The sequence below is a fragment of the Schistocerca cancellata genome, chromosome 10 (genome assembly GCF_023864275.1).
Source record: "Schistocerca cancellata isolate TAMUIC-IGC-003103 chromosome 10, iqSchCanc2.1, whole genome shotgun sequence".
Taxonomy (NCBI): Eukaryota; Metazoa; Arthropoda; class Insecta; order Orthoptera; family Acrididae; genus Schistocerca; species Schistocerca cancellata.
The window spans coordinates 18,247,427-18,268,353 of NC_064635.1; positions in this window are offsets into that span (position 1 = coordinate 18,247,427).

Consider the following 20,927-nt stretch of genomic DNA (forward strand, 5'->3'; position numbering starts at 1 on the left):
TTATTAATGCTCAAGGCATTCATCCCTCCCAGTCACATTTAGCAGCTATTCGTGATTTGCCCGCCCCTCGCAATCTGCATGAATTGCAAGCAGTTCTTGGCAAATTGACATATTATATTAGGTTTATACCTAATGCATCACAGATTGCTGCACCGTTGCATCGTCTCCGCCGTAAGAATGTTCCGTTTGTGTGGTCAGCTGATTGCCAATCAGCCTTTCAGCATCTTGAAGAGGCTTTATTGAATGATCGTTGTCTGGTCCATTACGACCCAAACAAGCCTCTAGTGTTAGCTTGTGATGCCTCTTCTTTCGGCCTCGGTGATGTGTTGTCTCACCGAGTCGGTAACACCGAACGTCCTATTGCGTTCGCATCTAAATTGCTAAACAAAGCTCAGTGTAATTATAGCCAATTGGACAAGGAAGCGTTGGCTATTGTGTTCGGTGTCACAAAATTCCATCACTACCTCTATGGTAGACCATTCTATTTAGTAACAGATCACAAGCCTCTGACGTCCCTGTTTCATCCGTCTAAACCAGTTCCTCAGCGGACAGCTCAGAGACTACAACGTTGGGCTCTTTTGTTATCACAATACCAGTATGAGATACTGTATCGCCCTACAGCTCAGCATGCAAACGCTGACGCGCTTTCTAGATTGCCGATTGCTGCGGATGATGTCTTCGATTCCTCTGAAGACTCTTGCCATCAGATTGACGCCGATGAGCATCAATCCCTCCGGGATTTTCCGGTTGATTATCGTCAGGTGGCACGTGAGGCAGCTACAGATCCTCATCTAAGTTTACTATTACGTTTTGTTCAACGTGGTTGGCCGTCCAAGGCAAAGGACATATCGGATCCTGTGGTTCGTCGCTATTATCCGCAACGTCATCTGTTGTCTGTTTCACAAGGAGTTTTGCTGTTACGCACAGAGAATGACCAGCTTCGTGTAGTGGTTTCCCAAGTGCTCCAATCCAAGGTCCTCGACTTGTTGCATCAAGGTCATTGGGGAGTGGTCCGCACCAAGCAGCTTGCCCGCCGTCATTGTACATGGATCGGCATTGATAAGCAGATTACGCAGATGTCTACAGATTGTTCGACGTGTGCCGAACACCAAGCTGCTCCGCCTCAACGCTATTTTGAGTGGGCACGCCCTGCCGGTCCCTGGCAGCGAGTCCATATTGATTTCGCTGGTCCATATTGGAATTCTCGTTGGCTCATCGTGATAGATGCATTTAGTAATTTTCCGTTTGTTGTGCCCATGCAGTCTACAACGTCTGCACAAACTATACAGGCGTTGACTTCAATTTTTTGTATTGAGGGTATTCCAGAAGTTTTAGTGTCTGACAATGGTCCACAATTTACTTCTGCTGAATTTGAAAGTTTTTGTTCTGCCAATGGCATTCGCCATGTTCTTACTCCGCCGTTCCACCCTCAATCGAATGGTGCAGCGGAACGTTTTGTACGCACATTCAAGGCTCATATGGACCGCCTTCGTGCTACGCACTCTCGTCAGCAGGCCCTCATCACGTTCCTGTCGTCGTACCGGACAACGCCACGCGACGGCCCTTCGCCTGCGGAGCTTCTCCACGGCCGTCGTCATCGCACCCTACTACGGTTGTTGCACCCCCCGGATCGACCCGCCGCTTCTGAGCATCACACGCGTTTTCAGCGCAACGACGCCGTTTTTTTCAGAGTTTATCACGGTCGCCGTCGTTGGGAACGAGGCACCGTGATAAGTGTCCAGGGTCGCGGGTTTTATACTGTTCAAGGTGCTACTGGGGTGCACAGGAGGCATCAGAACCAGTTGCGCCGCGCTGGCCGCCCGGATTCTGCCGCTCGTTCTTTGTCCACAGATTTGGTCCGCGGCGGGTTCCAGCCGCGCCTTCCGACTTCGCTGCCGCCCCCAGGGCAGCAGCAGCAGCCGTCGCCGCTACCACGCCGACAGCCCGTCCTGTTGATGCCTCCCGCGCAGCTTCATCCGGGAGCGCCCCAGGTGGTCGCTCCGGCGCCTGCGGTCCCTCTTCGGTCGCCACCGCCTTCGGAGCAGGTGGACGTCGACCCCTCAGCCGGGCCGCCATCCCACGCGGTGGCTGTGCCGCCTGTCCTGCAGCCGCTTTCCTTGGGCACCCCCAAGGAGTCTGACACCGCAGCGCCTTGTCCGGCGCCCACTCAGCAGCCGTCGACGCAGCGTCAGGAGACGCTGCCTCTCTTCGTGGGTCCCGACGCCCCGTCGCGTCCAGTCCCAGAAGCTGCGCCCGTGGTCACAGGCGTGCACCCTGACCTCGGTTTTCAGTCGGTGTTTCCCGAGGCCCCGCGCGGCCAATGCTGGGGTGCGGACCGGGGACCGCCACCGACAACAGTCTCCGCCCCGGTCTCTTCTGCTACGCCTGCGGCCAGACCCCTCCCCCGCCGTCGACGCTCGCCACGTCATTATTCAACGACGGTGCGGCGATTTGGGGGGGAGGAGTGTTATATCCTAGCCAGTAGGGCCAACCGAGCCCGCTGCCAAAAGGTTGGCAGCATCAAAGTCCGGACGCCGTCCGCATAAGCAGCGCCAGCGATACAGGAAATCGCCGCAAGTCTGCGCGCGCCACCGCTGGCTTCTGGCTTCATAAGCGCTGGAGTCGCGAGCGCCAGGACAGTTCTGTATTCGCCGCTCAGTGGTATGCTCGCCACCGTTTGTGTACTTACTAGACCGTTGTGTGTTCATCGCAGCAGAGTTGATGTTTGTCGTCAGCCGACGCTGACCTAGCCGCTCCGACTCGAGCTAGACAGATTTCTGTAGACACGGAGTTCACTACTGTGTTTCTGTATCTTCGTTAATAAAGATAAGTACCGACTTCGTAAGCCGTTTCTACAGCTAAGTGTTTGTCGCAGCACCACCGCCATAAAAACTACAGATAAGATTGATGCACAATGGCACACCAGCACATTCTCGCAGCAGTGTGGTAGAACATCTAGCACTGACATTTCGGGACCACCATTGGTTTGTTTTGGAAGGCCCCACTCTCCTGGTACCCCACACCTCAATCATAAATACTTTCACTTATGGCAGCAACTGAAGAAATAATGGATTTAGTTCCAAAGGAGTGTGATTCCTAATCCTGGAGAACAAAGGGACACACTGTTGTGGTTAGTAATAACACTGAGCCCCTCCTGTAAACGAGAATTGAGATCTAAGAAAGTATGTGATTCCACAAGCTCCTTTATAGGATCTGCTTTCTTGTTTTGATGATCACTACCACTTCTTAAATTATTATACACCTTAAAAAAAAAAGAACCACCACCTGTTTATTTTGTGTACTGTCTTGTTCCAGATGTAACCAGAACATCTGAGTATCATCAACAGCTCTGACACTTCTATGTGTCAAAGATTTCTGGGGTGTGAAAAAATAAAAAAAAGAAATGTGTTGACAGGTAGAACCAGTCTGCTGATTTGTTGTTGCAATCATACAAAATAAGATTGCAGGGATGCTGCAAAAAATAAAGTAAATACATTCTCTAAATAAGAAAGCATCATAAGGCAAGAAATATTACAAGCTGACAGCCCATAAATGTACAACGTGCCAAATAGTTGAATCTGAGTCATATGTAATGTGATATCACTTCAAAGATTGATGCACTTATTACGGTTTTAGACATAAATAACAATACAGAATGCCTGCCAAACTCGTACTAAATTTCCAGAAAAGCAAGACCCACTCAAGGTGGCTCACAGCTGTGAAAACAATTGGGTAGCAAAAGATCCGAACTTGGTCAATGATTGCAGAAACCAGTAATTTCCCTTTGAAATTTTGTGTGAATGTTGCTGGACAATAACCCATTTTAAAAAGGCTTATTTGTCTCCCTATCTTTGGTTTTATTTTTGAGATACTGCTACAATCTTAAAAAACAAAAAACAAAAAACAAAAACATATTTGCTCATATTAACATTACTCACTGACTCTTGTTCGATGGTAGTCACACCACAAACAAAGCTTTTTAAAAAAATTAACACAAAACAAACAACAAATAACTAACAGCAGGTAAACCATGCACTACAAAAAAGTGGGTGACTAGTTCCAAATCTTTTATTTTGTTTGACTAGAGCTTCAAAACGTGCACAGCTATTGCATGGGAGTTGACAATTAAACCAATTGTTGAAACCTTGTTTCACATACACACACAGATTCAATCTGTACTTGACGAAGTTTAAGTTTATTCAAATCATTTTCCTGTCTACATATTTTCTTGCTCAAAGTGGTGTTAAGATTGGCAACTTGTTTTCAGTGTTCGGAACTGTAAAATTGTGCATTTCACTAAACAAACCAGAAAAGTGATATTCTATGACTACAACATCAATGAGTCAGAGCTGGAAGCAGTGATCTTATGCAAACACCAGGGTGTAACAATTTCTAAGGGTATGAAGTTGAATGATCACATGAGTTCTGTCATAGGTAAAGCGTTCTGTTCACTGGTAGAATATTGGTGAAAGATGCAATATGTGTATAAATGAGATTTCTCACAAAACTCTCACGTGATCCATCCCGGAATATTGCTCAAGTACAAAATAAAGGCTAAAAGGGGATCCGTAATGTATACAGATAAGGGCAGCATAAATTGTCACAGGTTTAAAGCAGCATGCCACAAAAATGTTAAAAAATCTGAATTGGCAGACTCTTGAAGATAGATGCCATACACTCTGAGAAACTGAGCTGTGATGTTTCCGGAAACAGTATTATGTGAAGAATCTGTAGAGACAATGTTTAGCTCTCTGTGTATCACTCCCACAGAAACCATGAAGACAAGATTAAACTAAGTACAGAATGCTCAGAGATATTTAAATAGTAATTTTTCTCATGCCCCAGGTGTAATCAGAATTTTAGAAAACCCTAACATGTGTTACGGCATAAGGTTTCCTCTTCCATGCACTTCACAGTGGTTTGCATTTGTTCATCACTAATTCTGTAAATTATCTGAACATTTGGAACATGGATCCACAAGCTGTTTTTAGTGCTGCAGAAAAGCAAATTCGTTGTGTATAACCTTACATGACACAGCTTCAAGTATTTTCATTCCTTCATCAGTTGTTAGTATACTCATGAAAATTCCAGGCATATAGTTGTTCTCGAACAGCAACTGAATAGCTCATTAAGAAAATATTTCACATTAAAGATTACTTGGACAACTAAGGATAATGCTAAAAACTTTAAAAGGTTATGTGTTAATATTGAAGACTAATAATCTCACAACCACCCCACCCCCCTTGAACCATGGACCTTGCCGTTGGTGGGGAGGCTTGTGTGCCTCAGCAAAACAGATAGCCGTACCGTAGGTGCAACCACAACGGAGGGGTATCTGTTGAGAGGTCAGACAAATGTGTGGTTCCTGAAGAGGGGCAGCAGCTTTTCAGTAGTTGCAAGGGCAACAGTCTGGATGATTGATTGATCTGGCCTTGTAACATTAACCAAAACTTCCTTGCTATGCTAGTACTGCGAATGGCTGGAAGCAAGGGGAAGCTAAAGCCGTAATTATTCCCGAGGGCATGCAGCTTTACTGTGGGATTAAATGATGATTGTGTCCTCTTGGGTAAAATATTCCAGAGGTAAAATAGTCCCCCACTCAGCTCTCTGGACGGGGGACTACCCACGAGGACGTCGTTATCAGGAGAAACAAAACTGCCATTCTACAGATCAGAGCATGGAATGTCAGATCCCTTAATAGGGCAGGTAGGATAGAAAATTTAAAAAGGGAAATGGATACGTTAAAGTTAGATATAATGGGAATTAGTGAAGTTCGGGGCAGATGGAACAAGACTTCTGGTCACGTGAATACAGGGTTATACAGGGTTATAAATACAAAGTTGTAGGGGTAATGCAGGAGTAGGTTTAATAATGAGTAAAAAGATAGGAGCAGGGTTAAGCTACTACGAACAGCATAGTGAATGCATTATTGTAGCCAAAATAGACACAAAACCCATGCCTGCCACATTAGTACAAGTTTATATGCCAACTAGCTCCACAAGATGACGAAGAGATTGATGAAATGTATGATGAGATAAGAGAAATTATTCAGATAGTGAAGGGACACTAAAATTTAATAGTCATGGGTGCCTGGAATTCGATAGTAGGAAAAGGAAGAGAAGGAAACGTAGTAGGTGAATATGGAATGGGGGTAAGAAATGAAAGAGGAAGCCGCCTGGTAGAATTTTGCACAGAGCATAACTTAATCATAGCTAACACTTGGTTCAAGAATCATGAAAGAATGTTGTATACATGGAAGAAGCCTGGAGATACTGGAAGGTATCAGATAGATTATATAATGGTAAGACAGAGATTTAGGAACCAGGTTTAAAATTGTAAGACATTTCCAGGGGCAGATGTGAACTCTGACGACAATCTATTGGTTATGAACTGTAGACTAAAACTGAAGAAACTGTAAAATGGTGGGAATTTAAGGAGATGGGACCTGGATAAACTGACAGAACCAGAGGTTGTAGAGAGTTTCAGGGAGAGCATTAGGGAACAACTGACAGGAATCGGGGAAAGAAATACAGTAGAAGAAGAATGGGTAGCTTTGTGAGATTAAATAGTGAAGGCAGCAGAGGATCAAGTAGGTAAAAAAGACGAGGGCTAATAGAAATCCTTGAGTAACAGAAGAGATATTGAATTTCATTGATGAAAGGAGAAAATACAAAAATGCAGTAAATGAAGCAGGCAAAAAGGAATACAAACATCTAAAAAATGAGATCGACAGGAAGTGCAAAATGGCTAAGCAGGGATGGCTAGAGGACAAATGTAACGATGTAGAGGCATGTATCACTAGTGGTAAAATAGATACTGCCTACAGGAAAATTAGAGAGACCTTTGGAGAAAAGAGAACCACTTCCATGAATATCAAGAGCTCAGATGGAAACCCAGTTCTAAGCAAAGAAGGGAAAGCAGAAAGGTGGAAGGAGTATATACAGGGTCTATAGAAGGGATATGTTCCTGAGGACAATATTATGTAAATGGAAGAGGATGTAGATGAAGATGAAATGGGAGATACGATACTGTGTGAAGAGTTTGACAGAGCACTGAAAGACTTGAGTCGAAACAAGGCCCCGGGAGTAGACAACATTCCATTAGAAGTACTGATAGCCTTGGGAGAGCCAGCCCTTAAACAGCTCTACCATCTGGTGAGCAAGATTTATGAGACAGGCGAAATACCCTCAGACTTCAAGAATAATGTAATAATTCCAATCCCAAAGAAAGCAGGTGTTGACAGATGTGAAAATTACCGAACTATCAGTTTATTAAGACACGGCTGCAAAATACTAACGTGAATTCTTTACAGACGAATGGAAAAACTGGTAGAAACCAACCTTGGAGAAGATCGGTTTGGATTCCGTAGAAATGTTGGAACACGTGAGGCAATACTGACCCTACGACTTATCTTAGAAAATAGATTAAGGAAAGGCAAACCTACGTTTCTAGCATTTGTAGACTTAGAGAAAGCTTTTGACAATGTTGACTGTAATACTCTCTTTCAAATTCTGAAGGCGGCAGGGGTAAAATACAGGGAGCAAAACGCTATTTACAAGTTGTACAGAAACCAGATGGCAGTTATAAGAGTCGAGGGGCATGAAAGGGAAGCAGTGGTTGGGAAGGGAGTGAGACAAGTAAAAGTAAAATAAGAGCCCTGTTCCTTTAAATGGCTGTCGGTTCATCAAATAAAATAAAATTTTTTAATATAAGTGAGTTTACTGGCGATAGTATTTCTGTTTACCATGAGTTCCGCCTATGTCATTCGCCAGCGTAAACCGGCTCTGCCCAATTGGTAATGAAGGAACGTGATGTTTAATGCGGATTCTGAATTATAACGTCTTTTTCTTGAGGTTACCAGAGGTAAAGTAAATCTGTTTGTGCCTTTTAAAAGTAAATGCCTGAACCCACGCATTTCACCTGTGATAGTGCGTTCCACCAGACCATTGTGGCCACATTTCCCAGCCCCAGGAGTGTGCTGTAACAGATCATATGCTTAGCTTACAACATTAGTCACGGTGGAAAATATGCGAGTCTATTAAATGATTAAGTAGAAGCAAGCTTCTGACAAGGAGATTATGCTATTCTCATGTCAGCAGCATGTAAAGACTCTTCTAGGCATCATAGCCTCGATGTGAAGCATTTTGAAATTTTCACTAATTCAGCAAATTTTTTTGGTTGAGAAAATCCACTTTGAAGTGTGAAGTTACCGAATTATTCGATTATTACCATCATTATTATTATCATTTTCTTCATACCGCTGCTGGAACACATGTGCTTGAACATCATTTCTTTTTGTCATTATAGAGGTAGTTGCCCAAGAACAGTTTCTTTCCCTGTCTACGGAATTCTTTTCATGTTAATATCAAACATCAGCAATAACACGTAGATTACATTAAAACTGAAGTAACTGACGAAGACGTCACTTAATAACAAAAACGCGCTGTCTTTCTTCATTTACTTGCGCCTAGAAATGGCTGTCGAATACTGCCAAACCAAAAATCAGTGGGTCTTACTGCCTTCCGATATATGTCGCTGTCAGTTCTTCCATATGATTTGGTCGACGTGACCTGTTTCAAGTTGTGTATGACAGAGAATGTTTTAGAAAATAAATTGTTTTCCTTTGCAATAAACAGAAAGATTTTCATTCTAAGCTATCCAAGTTCAAAATTTTCGCAACATTAGTTCAAATTTAATATTCGCTTTTGTAATGTGGGAAAGTATTTCACAGTTGCAAAACGCGCATCCGACCCATTGACCTCACACTTAATCGCTGACCATAAATTCTAGCTCAGAGTGACATCAGTTTAAGTAACCTAATGTAGCGGTGACTATTTGCCAGTGCTCTTTCTCACCGGAAAATACGCAACTAACCCACTGGGCTCCATAAGTAAACCGTAACAGTAATTTCTGTGTGTATGCAACGCATACGGATTGTAGAATTTAGTAGTGCTCTCTCTTCCAATTCTGTCTAAAATGCGCCTGATCAAACGGGCCCTTTATAATTACAGGCAACATCATACTGACAACAGTAATGTGCTTTTACTGACAACCTCACTGTTCGTTTTACCTGATTTTGTAATCATTTAAATAAACAACATGACCTTCCACTGTACGTCATAAGATGCATAATGGCAATGAAGGTTGAGGCATCAAAGAGAGACCATTTACGTTGTTTAATTTTTCTCCTTTTCTGTTTATGCGAACTTGAAGGCACTACATTCAATTCAGTTCTCTTTATTTTGGTGCAGGGACGCGCAAGTGCCAACGCAGGCACAAACGAGAGATCCTTAATTTTAATGCCAAGCAGAAGCTACAGAGGTGGCTACATGGCGGAAAACTGATCCCTGGTCAGTCCCACGAATTTTATCTCCCGTTTTACACTTATTTCCCTTTGGGCAGTGTTTGTTGATGTGAAAAATGCCGAGTTGCACTGTTGTCCGACAGCCACGTTAAACTGTCGGTTCCCCTATTAACTGTCTAGGCACGTCAACTCAATGGTCGGAGGAGAGCAACGACATAGCACCTCCAACAGGACCGTGCCTGTTAAAGCACTGTGGTGTTCAAATCAGTCTTCCGACTGATGACTGCTTTACTTTACTATGGGTTCCAAAGTTAATGATCTTCAGGTTATTAACATTTTTGTGTTTTCATGGTGTAGCTTTGATATCAGTAAACGTAAGTAACCGACCGAGCACTGTCACCGTTCGAGTTGTCAAGGTGGGAGACGACGATGCTGTCGACCCCAGCTACAGTCTTGTTCATGGCTATGTTTCAGTCGACTACCACTTTGTGCCTTTCTGTGTATTTCAAGATACACTTTTATACACTTGGTATGCATCCACATTGATATCTGATACAGCTGTATTTAGCAACACGAATCAGATATGTTTTCCGAGCAATATATCAGAAAATATGTCAGTGCAGCGAGGTTTCGTTTGTGTGTTGCGCATGGGGCAAGAAATATTTGTGTTTTGCTTGCTTCTGTGATAGGTTTCACCCCACTGAATGTGCGCAAGCTCACGAATAGACTATCAACAATTGGAATTACACAATAATACACTTGAAAGGTGTATGTTTGCATTATATAACCCGATGAAACTAACTGTAAATAGATTATATGCCTACTTGCTTATTACTCGCGCTTCTTGATGCTTTTCTCAAAAAATTAAAATAAAAAGAAAAAGAAAAAGAGAGAAACAGAGAGAAAACAGAAATGTATTTCAAATATCAGCTCGGTGATGCCATGTTCGTCTCGTGATGTAAAGCAAGGATAGTTGATAGGTAATATCTCGTTGAACTAGCGATATGTATGGCTACAGGATTCTTTCTTTTCTCTCTGCAAACAACCAGAACAGAATTCAGTAACAAAGTGGTAAGAACACCTATGCAGTGGGCCGATTAAACACTCAGCCTTTCTTGGTTATTTTGTTAATCGTCTGTACTGCAGCAAACATCCTTGATTACTGATTTGTTATTACTACCATTTTCAATGTTATTCGTCTCACAATAGCTTTCCTATCGTCATTGCTGCCGATGCACGTGAAGAGTGGATCAGGATGAATGGAATGTGGGATGTTTCGTCACGGAGAATATACACATCTATCTCGGCGTCTTGTGTTCAGGGTAATATGAAAATCTCAGTGAGAGAAGACAACAATGAGATGCCGGTGATGCAGGCAATAATATCCAACTATATCTGTCGACTTAACACCATGACGACAGACAAATTGGCGTCTCAATGTATCTTGATAATACTTTGTTAGCCTTGTTGCGGCCTCGTTCTAATACCTCGTGGAAGCAGGCATAACATTTTTGTTTTTCAACACCGAGCAATAACACACAAAGATAGTAGATGGAAGGATACAAAGAAACAATCAGACTCATGGGTGTGGATGCAGTTCATCATTAGAAAACTAAAAAAGATCAATGTATACGCTGGTTAGTATACATTATTCGTATAGATCTGAAGATGCAAAATCGCAGATCTGCACAGTGCCCGCATCTGCACTTTAGTTACTGTCTTAATGGGCATAATTTTTAGTTCCTTCTCTTCTGAATTTTCAAATGTATTGATTATTACGTGGCACAGACTAATTAGTTAACTGTGTTTCTTATAGCTTCCATTCCCACCAACATTTTTCTACATTCTCGTGCAATTCATGAAACGCTACTAGTATGATCACAAGACTGCACATAGATGCAACCGATTTCAAGGTGCAAAGTGTTTGTTATCTTACTTTTCGTGATAGGTGGAAAAAGTTGATTTCCAAAGACTTTTTATTGTACTGAAATAATCTTTTGTCACAAAGTAACAGGGTAAGTGTTTTATTCGTATATATTTTGTGGGAAACTGTAATCGTGATGGAAGTTTATACACCTGAATGCTTGACACAACTGGTGGGAGAAAACGCACCTCTTCTCCATATCCGCCAATGACACGAGCACGGGATTCTCCTCGCATTCCGCTACAGAACTGTTCCTAGCACAACTGAGAATTAGCAACATAGTCAGAAAAATTTGGTGACACTGTGACAGTGCAATCACTTCCACGTATGGTACTGAATTGACTCGCTAAATTCACTTGATATTCCCTTTCCATCCGAATGCCTCTTGCTATATAACCCCTAGACACTGACACAGCAAATTCAATGTTTTGGCTAAGGAAATACTATTCTTCACGTAAGTGGCAACTTCTATAATCGTTCACGATTCGTTATAAGGCTGAGCGACCAATACCATGATGAGAGTGGCGTGCTGGCAGCAGTGTGTCCGTAGCCCCCGCCCGTATCTCGTGTCGCAACGGCTAAATGAGTCGTCAGTTCTAACCGTGGCAGGGATCAGCGTGTGCAAGCCTTTTTTTCTGATTTATTTTATGGAGCTGCGAATTTCCAGAAAAAAAATCTGTAACGAAATTGGAAGAAAACTTTTACACATCAAGTCCTCTTGGTAGCTCGACACAGAAAGTTGTGTTAATATTCATAGATCTCGATTTCTGACCGCCAAACTGCTTCATAATACAAGCGACTCTGAAGAAATTCGAATCGAGTGTCAATGATAACAGTTTCAATATTGTTCTTCAGTTAAGACTCACATGTCAGGGTGATAAGTATAAAGGAAATGAACCTCTTGATTACTATAGGGCATCTATGATAAATTTCCACATTAGCAATTAGGAACTCTCTGCAGACATTTGCTAACAGTGGGTCTAGCAACTTACTTTTTCTCTGGGTAGCTTCAAATATGGGCAATTTTGTGGGCTTCAATCCAATTGAATATTTTAAATATCTAACTATATATGACGGTAGTATCTGTTCCCGAAAGAACAGTTATCGTGGATGACCATGCAGCTTTGCTAGAAATGAAATGATAATTAAATGGACACCCTAGCTGCAAACAGGCGTTGATGTACTTCATTGGGGACATGTTGAAAATGTGTGCCCCGACCAGGACTCGAACCTGGGATCTCCTGCTTAAATGGCAGACGCTCCATCCATCTGAGCCACCGCGGGCACAGAGCATAGTGTGTCTGCAGGGACTTATCCCTTGCACGCTCCCCGTGAGGTCCACATTCCCAACATGTCCACACCACTACATTCGTAGTGCGCCTAATAGATGTTTGCCCATCATACTCATTACTCGTGGCAGATTAATCTACCAATTCCCGTACGAGTTCGGGCATAGCGTGTGCGTTCGCACAAAAAGGTCAATGGCCGGGAAGCCATATTTTAACTAACATGACGGTAGTATCTGTTCCCGAAAGAACAGTTACCGTGGATGACCATGCAGCTTTGATAGAAATGAAGTGATAATTAAATGGACACCCTAGCTGCAAACAGGCGTTGATGTACTTCATTGGGGACATGTTGAAAATATGTTGACACACTATCCTCTGTGCCCGCGGTGGCTCAGATGGACATTCCGCCGCCGGCGGCCGTGCTGTGCGGACGTGCGGAGCGGCTGTTGCGGTGTTTACATCGTCGCTGCGAGCGGCCGGCGCTGTGTGGTGAGTGCGCGCTTTCTGCGTTAGTCATAGTCCACGATCACATTCTAGAATGACATAATGGAACAGACAACGCGACGCGATACTTTGATTTTCGATCCGAGCTACGCCCGACCGAAATCTTTACGAAGTTGAGGCATTTATCGAAGAAACTTTTCAGATCAAAGTGGATGAATTGATTGGAATTCACCTGTCGAGCCGGCCGCGGTGGCTGTGCGGTTCTGGCGCTGCAGTCCGGAACCGCGAGGCTGCTACGGTCGCAGGTTCGAATCCTGCCTCGGGCATGGGTGTGCGTGATGTCCTTAGGTTAGTTAGGTTTAAGTAGTTCTAAGTTCTAGGGGACTTATGACCTAAGATGTTCCATAGTGCTCAGAGCCATTTGAACCATTTTTCACCTGTCGATTGTCAGTCCGACTGTGTTCCTTAAGTTATCCAGTTCTGACAAGTGCGACCAAACTGTAGAAATATGTGGTGGGGTGGCAAAATTCAAACATTCAGACGGACACATAGGGCAGGTCACGGTTTCGCGTGCCGGAATGGGAATAAGAACGGTTCGAATCTTTGAGCTCCCCTTTGAAATAACGCCCGAGGAGATTAACAACAAACTGAGAGACTATGGCGCCATTATCAGCAATGTCGCCGAAAAATGGTCTAGCTTGCACAAGTATCCAGTATTAAATGGAGTCAGGCAAGTTAAGATTGACATGCTGAAACATATCCCATCGTATCTCTGGACTGGTGGATATCGAGCGATCATCATTTACGATGGCCAGCCGAGAACCTGCTCGGGTTGTGGTTCCACCCAAGACGTCCGCGCGCAGTGTGTTCAACGGCGTGTGACGCAACTGCCGACTGGGGAGCGGGACCCGCCCAATCAGATGGCCGGCCACGCTACCCGTGACGTACGCCGCCGCAATTCGCAGTGACGTCGCCCCAGACATGTGTTTCGACAGGGCGGTAGTTGCTTATGCCGACGTTCCCGATGGTACCGTAGCCATGGATACTAGCAGCATAGAAGCTACAGGTCCAGCACACTCACAAGACGAGGAAACTGACAGGTGTGCAGAACAAGACCAGGCGAAGATGGCAGAAGAAGGCATGTGCAAACCACTCGAAGAAGTCGGGCAACACAAAGAGGACACAGTTGCAACATCGGAGGATAATGACCAGCAGCCTACAACTGTTTCACCAAAGAAACGGAAGAACCGTCGAATAGCCCGTCAGGGAGCAGCAGAAATCGCGCCAATCTTGCGTGAAAAGGCGAAACAGATAGGCCAAGAATTGGCGGAGACGACACAAGCGGCTCCTCTGCAAGATCGAACAACAAAAACGAAGACCCGAAACGAGGACACTGAACCCGACCGTGGAATCCACATTCCAGGCGGTACAGCTAGTCCGAAGGACCCTCCACCTGTACCAAAAACGGACACGCGGGAAGTGACGTGCACGCGAGATTGGGCGGACGACATGGAGGAGCAAAGCCATGATGCAGGGATGGCTGACATACCACAACGTTCAGGACGGACGGCACCCGACCGTCGACAAGATGTGTCCAGCCGGCAACAAACCACCATCAGAGACGCTCGTGCAGAAGATGATGATGCCGACTTCTTCTAACAAGGGAACCTCCCCATCGCACCCCCCTCAGATTTAGTTATAAGTTGGCACAGGGATAGGCCTTGAAAAACTGAACACAGATCAATCGAGAAAACAGGAAGAAGTTGTGTGGAACCATGAAAAAAATAAGCAAAATATACAAACTGAGTAGTCCATGTGCAAGGTAGGCAACATCAAGGAGAGTGTCAGCTTACGAGCGCCGTGGTCCCGTGGTTAGCGTGAGCAGCTGCGGAACGAGAGGTCCTTGGTTCAAATCTTCTCTCGAGTCAAAAGTTTAATTTTTTATTTTCAGATAATTATCAAAGTTCAGTCACTCACACATAATCAACTTCGCTCTCCAAAATTCCAGGACATGTTCAGATTTGCTTGGACATATACAGGATTTGACGGTCTACGCACGGAAACATTTGAAAACGTAAAAAAACATATGTTTTGACAGAGCACAGGGAAAACTGTGCGACTGTGAAACTGTTGCATTCATTTGTTGCAGCTTATGTGACAAACTCTTATGTTTTCAACACTTTTTTGGGAGTGATTATCACATCCACAAGAAAACCTAAATCGGGCAAGGTAGAAGAATCTTTTTACCCATTCGCCAAGTGTGCAAGTTAGGTGGGTCGACAACATATTCCTGTCATGTGACGCACATGCCGTCACCAGTGTCGTAAAGAATATATCAGACGTGTTTTCCTGTGGAGGAATCGGTTGACCTATGACCTTGCGGACAAATGTTTTCGGTTCCTATTGGAGAGGCACGTCATTTCGTCTACTAATCGCACGGTTTTGCGGTGCCGTCGCAAAACACAGACACTAAACTTATTACAGTGAATAGAGACGTCAATGAATGGACAGATCGTAACTTTGCGAAAATAAAGAAAGTAAAATTTTCACTCGAAGGAGGACTCGAACCAAGGACCTCTCGTTCCGCAGTCGCTCACTCCAACCGCGGGACCACGGGGCTCATCAGCTCAGAGTGTCCTTGATGTTGCCTATCTTGCACATGGACTACTCAGTTTGTATAATTTGCTTATTTTTTCGTAGTTCCACACAACTTCTTCCTGTTTTCTCGATTGATCTGTGTTCAGTTTTTCAAGGCCTATCCATTGTGTTAATTTATAACTAAATTTGAGGGGGGTGCGATGGGGAGGTTCCCTTGTAAGTAGAGCAAACATCCACTTCACCTGGCAAACAGTATCCCACCTGACACGGTATAGTCGACATGTCGTCCTTGCAGGCGTACAGGTTTGCGACCTTGAATATAAATAAAATTAGCAGCACCCTCAATCTGAGAAATCTCCAAGATTTTCTGTACGCCGCTGATGTTGACATCTTAATGCTGCAAGAAGTAACGGCTATCCGTTTGGACGACATCACTGGCTACAACGCCGTCATCAATCCTGGCAATGACAATAGCCTCGGCACAGCGATTATGACTAAAGAGGGGATCCTACTTACAGACGTGGCTAAACTGCCGAACAGTAGAGGTCTCGCTGTCACGATAAACAACACAAGGTTTATCGACATATATGCCCCGTCAGGAACCGGAAACAAGCACCGCAGGGCCGAATTTTTCAAGGAGGACATCGCCCCCCTTTTCGCGGTGCGATTTGAACAAATAATATTTGCGGGTGACTTTAATTGCGTGCTGAGTCCCAAAGATCAGACGCCAAATTTTAACAAATCTCTGGAGCTGGAGAACATCGTCAGAGAATTCCATCTGTTAGATACTTGGGAACTAAAACATGGTGATCAGCTAGGTTCCACCTATATCACCAGCCATTCTGCCAGTCGTATCGACAGGATTTACGCAACGTCCAATTTAAGGAAACACGTTTTACAGTCCGAGCTATGGCCCACTATTTTCTCTGATCACATCGCGTACATATGTACGATAAATTTAGAGAGACAAGGTACTTACAGGGCGAGAGGTCAGTGGAAGCTAAAAACGTTGCTCATCTTTCGGATCCTGGATGTCACGCCGCCTTCCACACCACTTGGGCAGAATGTGAAAGGAAGTTCCACTTGTACGGTACGGCGCTGAATTGGTGGCTAAACTGCGCGAAGCCCGCAATAATAAAGACAATGAAAACTTACTCCCGTGAAAAAGTCGCCTGGCGGAAGCGGACATTAGACTTTTACTTCTGCTGTCTGAGAGACTTGTGCGTTCGCGATGCTACAATCGTAACAAACTATGGGCAAATCAACAGAATAAAAGCAAAATTGCTCACCCTGCAGAGACACCATCTCGAAGGTTCTAAAATACGAACGCGTTTGCAGAACGGTACACGACAAGAAACAACATCGATGTACTACATCCTCCAAGAGAACAAAAGACAAAAACGGAAAATTCTGACGGAACTCAAAACTTCAGACGGGAGACTCTTGACAGATCAAGCTGCAATACGAGACGAGATCCATCGACACTTTAGTGAGTTGCTGGCCAATACATAGACAGATGAAACAGCGCAGCAAGCTCTCACTGCTAGGACGACAGAGCGACTCACTCCAGAAGAAGCTGATGTGCTCGCAGCGAGAATAACGGACGAAGACGTCGAAGATGCCATCTCGAGGAGTCCAAAGAATAAACCACCTGGACCAGATGGGCTACCCGCTGAATTTTATCAAACTTTTCGCGAACGGATAATTGCTAAATTGACCCTCGTCTGCAATGAAATACTAAATGCCGACACTGCCCTTCCGAAGGAATTCTGTGAAGGTACAGTGGTCTTAGTCCCCAAAATACCGAGAGGCAAGACCGTGGAGAATCTTCGACCCATAACACTTCCCAATAGTGATTATAAAATCTTCGCCCGTATCATGATGCAAAGGTTTAATTCAGTTATTCTTACAGTGACAGGAGCATACCAGACAAGTGTGGGAAAGGATAGAACGATATTTCAGACCTTATGCGACTACAGAGACATTATAGCGATATCGGAAGCCTGCAACATTCGCTGTGCCCGATGTCGCTTGACTTTGAAAAAGCCTTTGATAAAGTTAATAATTCGTACCTGTTCCGGTGTATGACATCCATGCACTTCCCACAGAAAATTATAGCCTCCGTGAAAAACATACTGACGAATAGCACGTCAAGAATCAGTGTCAACGGACAACTCAGTCACCCGATCAATATTCACAGTTCGGTAAGACAAGGTTGCCCCATGTCCATGACGCTTTTCGCGATTGCGCTCGAACCTCTCTTAGTATCCCTGACTCGGCAACTCCGTGGACTACATATACACGGACAGAAGATCATATGTCAAGCGTACGCGGACGATGTAGGGGTACTTGTGACTGACGAAAGCGAGGTGGCAACAGTACTTGAAGTTGTGGCGACCTACGAACTGGCGTCAGGAGCTAAACTCAACCGCAATAAATCTGGTATTATGAATCTTGGTAGGGGCATAGAGATCAGAGCCGCTGGACGTATCAACACTGTGGAAAAAATAAAATGCCTCGGAATAGAATATACGAATAATATCCGCCGCACAGCCGCTCTCAATTATAGAAAATTACTTGGCACATTACGAGCAAGCATAAAAAAACACAGCTTGCGTAATTTAAATGCAATACAAAAAGTGTTGCTCAAGTGCTGCCTCTGCCACGAACCATAGCACACCAAATGCAAGCAGCGCTTGGTTTTTTTGTCAGCAGAGGTCAGATATTTAAGGTTTCGTATGATACCTTGACGCTACCGACACGCAATGGAGGGCTACATCTGACAGACATCTACCTTAAAGCGCAAGCGCTGTACGTTAGCAAAACTTATAAACAGTGGCAACGATCACCGTGGACCTTATTGGCTCACCTCTTACGTGAAATCACCCCAGTCAGCAGAGATCCACCAATCGATGTGCATCACATCTCCCACGAGCTGTACCACTATAAACATTTTCTTGTGGAATACAGCTATGTACGCCATAGAATACCGGAGAAGGACATATATCAGGTTAAGGAGGTTTACAACACCTTGCTGGAAGGAAAATTGCGCAATCGAATAGAAAACAAGTTTCCACATTATAACTGGAAAAACATATGGGAAAACATATCTGACCCCCATCTACCATCCAATGTGCGATCTACGTGGTACCTCGCAGTCAATAGAAAAATCCCCAACAACTCTAAACTGCACGCGATACGTCTGGCACACACACCAAACTGTCCCAGCTGCAATGTCATCGACACTGAAGAACATCGTTTCGTCTGTGACGATGTGAAAGACGTGTGGAATCTCTTCAGGCAAAAACTAGCACGTGTGCTCCGCACGTCACCTAACACCATTACACCGACACACGTCCTTCTGCCAGATGACGTGCCATATCCTAACACTAAAAGAAGGTCAGCCAACTGGCTCAAAGGACTGACAGTCCATTACATCTCAACTGCTATGACGAGGAGTGCAGCAGACTATTGGATGTACCTGATGACAGAACATCAAAAGCTCGAACGACAAAAGAAATACAAAGAAAATTACGCAAATTTCTTGAACCGAACTTTGTCCTACCGACAGAGCTGAAGAACGATTAAACGATATTTTGTACAAAGAAATACAAAGAAAATTACGCAAATTTCTTGAACCGAACTTTGTCCTACCGACAGAGCTGAAGAACGATTAAACGATATTTTGTACAATATCAGGATTACTTTTTTTTCTTTTTTTATGAAATTATCTATTAAGTTTCTCATTCTTTTCACGCCAACAAAGTGGCTATTTCGTTTACCCTTTGCCCTCGTGTAGCAGCACTAATAGGTTACTGACGCAAACATGAGACGCCAGCAGGCTGAAGTACGCCTGGCTCTCCTATAAAAATCGCTCCCGCACAATGATGGAAGAATGTAGCGGACCTATTTTCTTTCCACAACCCCAAAAGAAGGGATTTTGTTTACTTGTGCACATTGACTTCGTTGGTCAACTAACTCTTATGGAACAAACATAGCACAGAAGCTAGCCGAAGAAGGCACAAATGGCGAGCGGAAGGACGGGGCGCCGGATTAAAGCTCTGGTTCTCGTAAGGGAGCGTGGGTTCGAACCCCACATCTGAAAATGCATTTTAAACATTCTGAAACCAACATACTCTCTTGATCTTACACAACAAGTAAATTACGCAGAAACACGCCATGCAGATTTTACTAGAGACGACAGTGACAGCCCGAGCGGTCGAAAAGAAATAGCGGAACATACTTTTCCTGTGTCGAGGTCTAGCTCTTCTCACGGACGTTTCCGTTGTCGTTGTGTTGTGGCTCTGCGTTCCAAGCGACAGCGAGAAAACCTCAACAGCAACACGTCAGTGTTTAAATGAATCGTAGGGCCTTAATAAAGATAGATGAAACGGTGGCTCAGGTACTGGAGTTCTGAAGCGGTCGTATTGCGTGGGCAGTAAGCTGTCTAAGTTAGTGTGTCATGCTAATAACGGGAAGGCTGTGGGTTAGGTCCCACCAAGGGCTATTCCATATTGCTTCCCTAAAAGGCAGCGCGAGAGACTGCCAGGCAAATCTCAAGTGATCTGTACAAGGACTAAGATGTCCGCGCGTCTGGAAACGTTCTCGCCGACTTCTGTGCCACGCTGACGACACGGGTTCTCGTCCGATCACCGAAGTTAAGCAGCGTTTTTGCGTGCTTAGTACACGGCTCGCTGACTAACTAGGAAGTCTGCGTGCTGTTGGATTCTTTAATTTTGCCTTCTCCCTTAGTTTTCGGAGCGGAACCGATACAAGTCGGGCCCCTCTTTTAGAGATAAAAAAAAAAGATGGATAGAGCGTCTGCCATGTAAGCAGGAGAGCCCGGGTTCGAGTCCCGGTTGGGGCACACATTTTCAACATGTCCCCAATGAAGTACATCAACGCCTGTTTGCAGCTAGCGAGTCCATCTAATTATCATTTCATTTTAAATATCACTTTTGAACAGCGTTCACTTCTCCATTAATTAATGTATGGACCTCAAAACAAGCAAATGTTGTGCTCGACTATCGGCCAGGCACGAAAACGTCCATGAATGAGTTTCTTAGTTTTGAGTACACTTACGAAAGAAATATAAAAACAACCATGAGAGTTACTGATTTATGATGCTTGGTTCACAATCATTTCTGAGTATTATTAGTAACTACGCTGCAGTCCCTAAACCTAGTTACAGAAATGTGAATCAGACACATTACGTATTCCAGGCCGTGCCAGCCGCGTCTTTGAGATGCCAGCTATGGTCACTTCCCAGCCCTCTGTAGGAGCACATCGGTTCGTCTTCTTCCTGCTGGTTCTGTAACTGAGATTTGGCAACAAGGCAAGGTATATTTGGCAATCTGTGATCGACGAG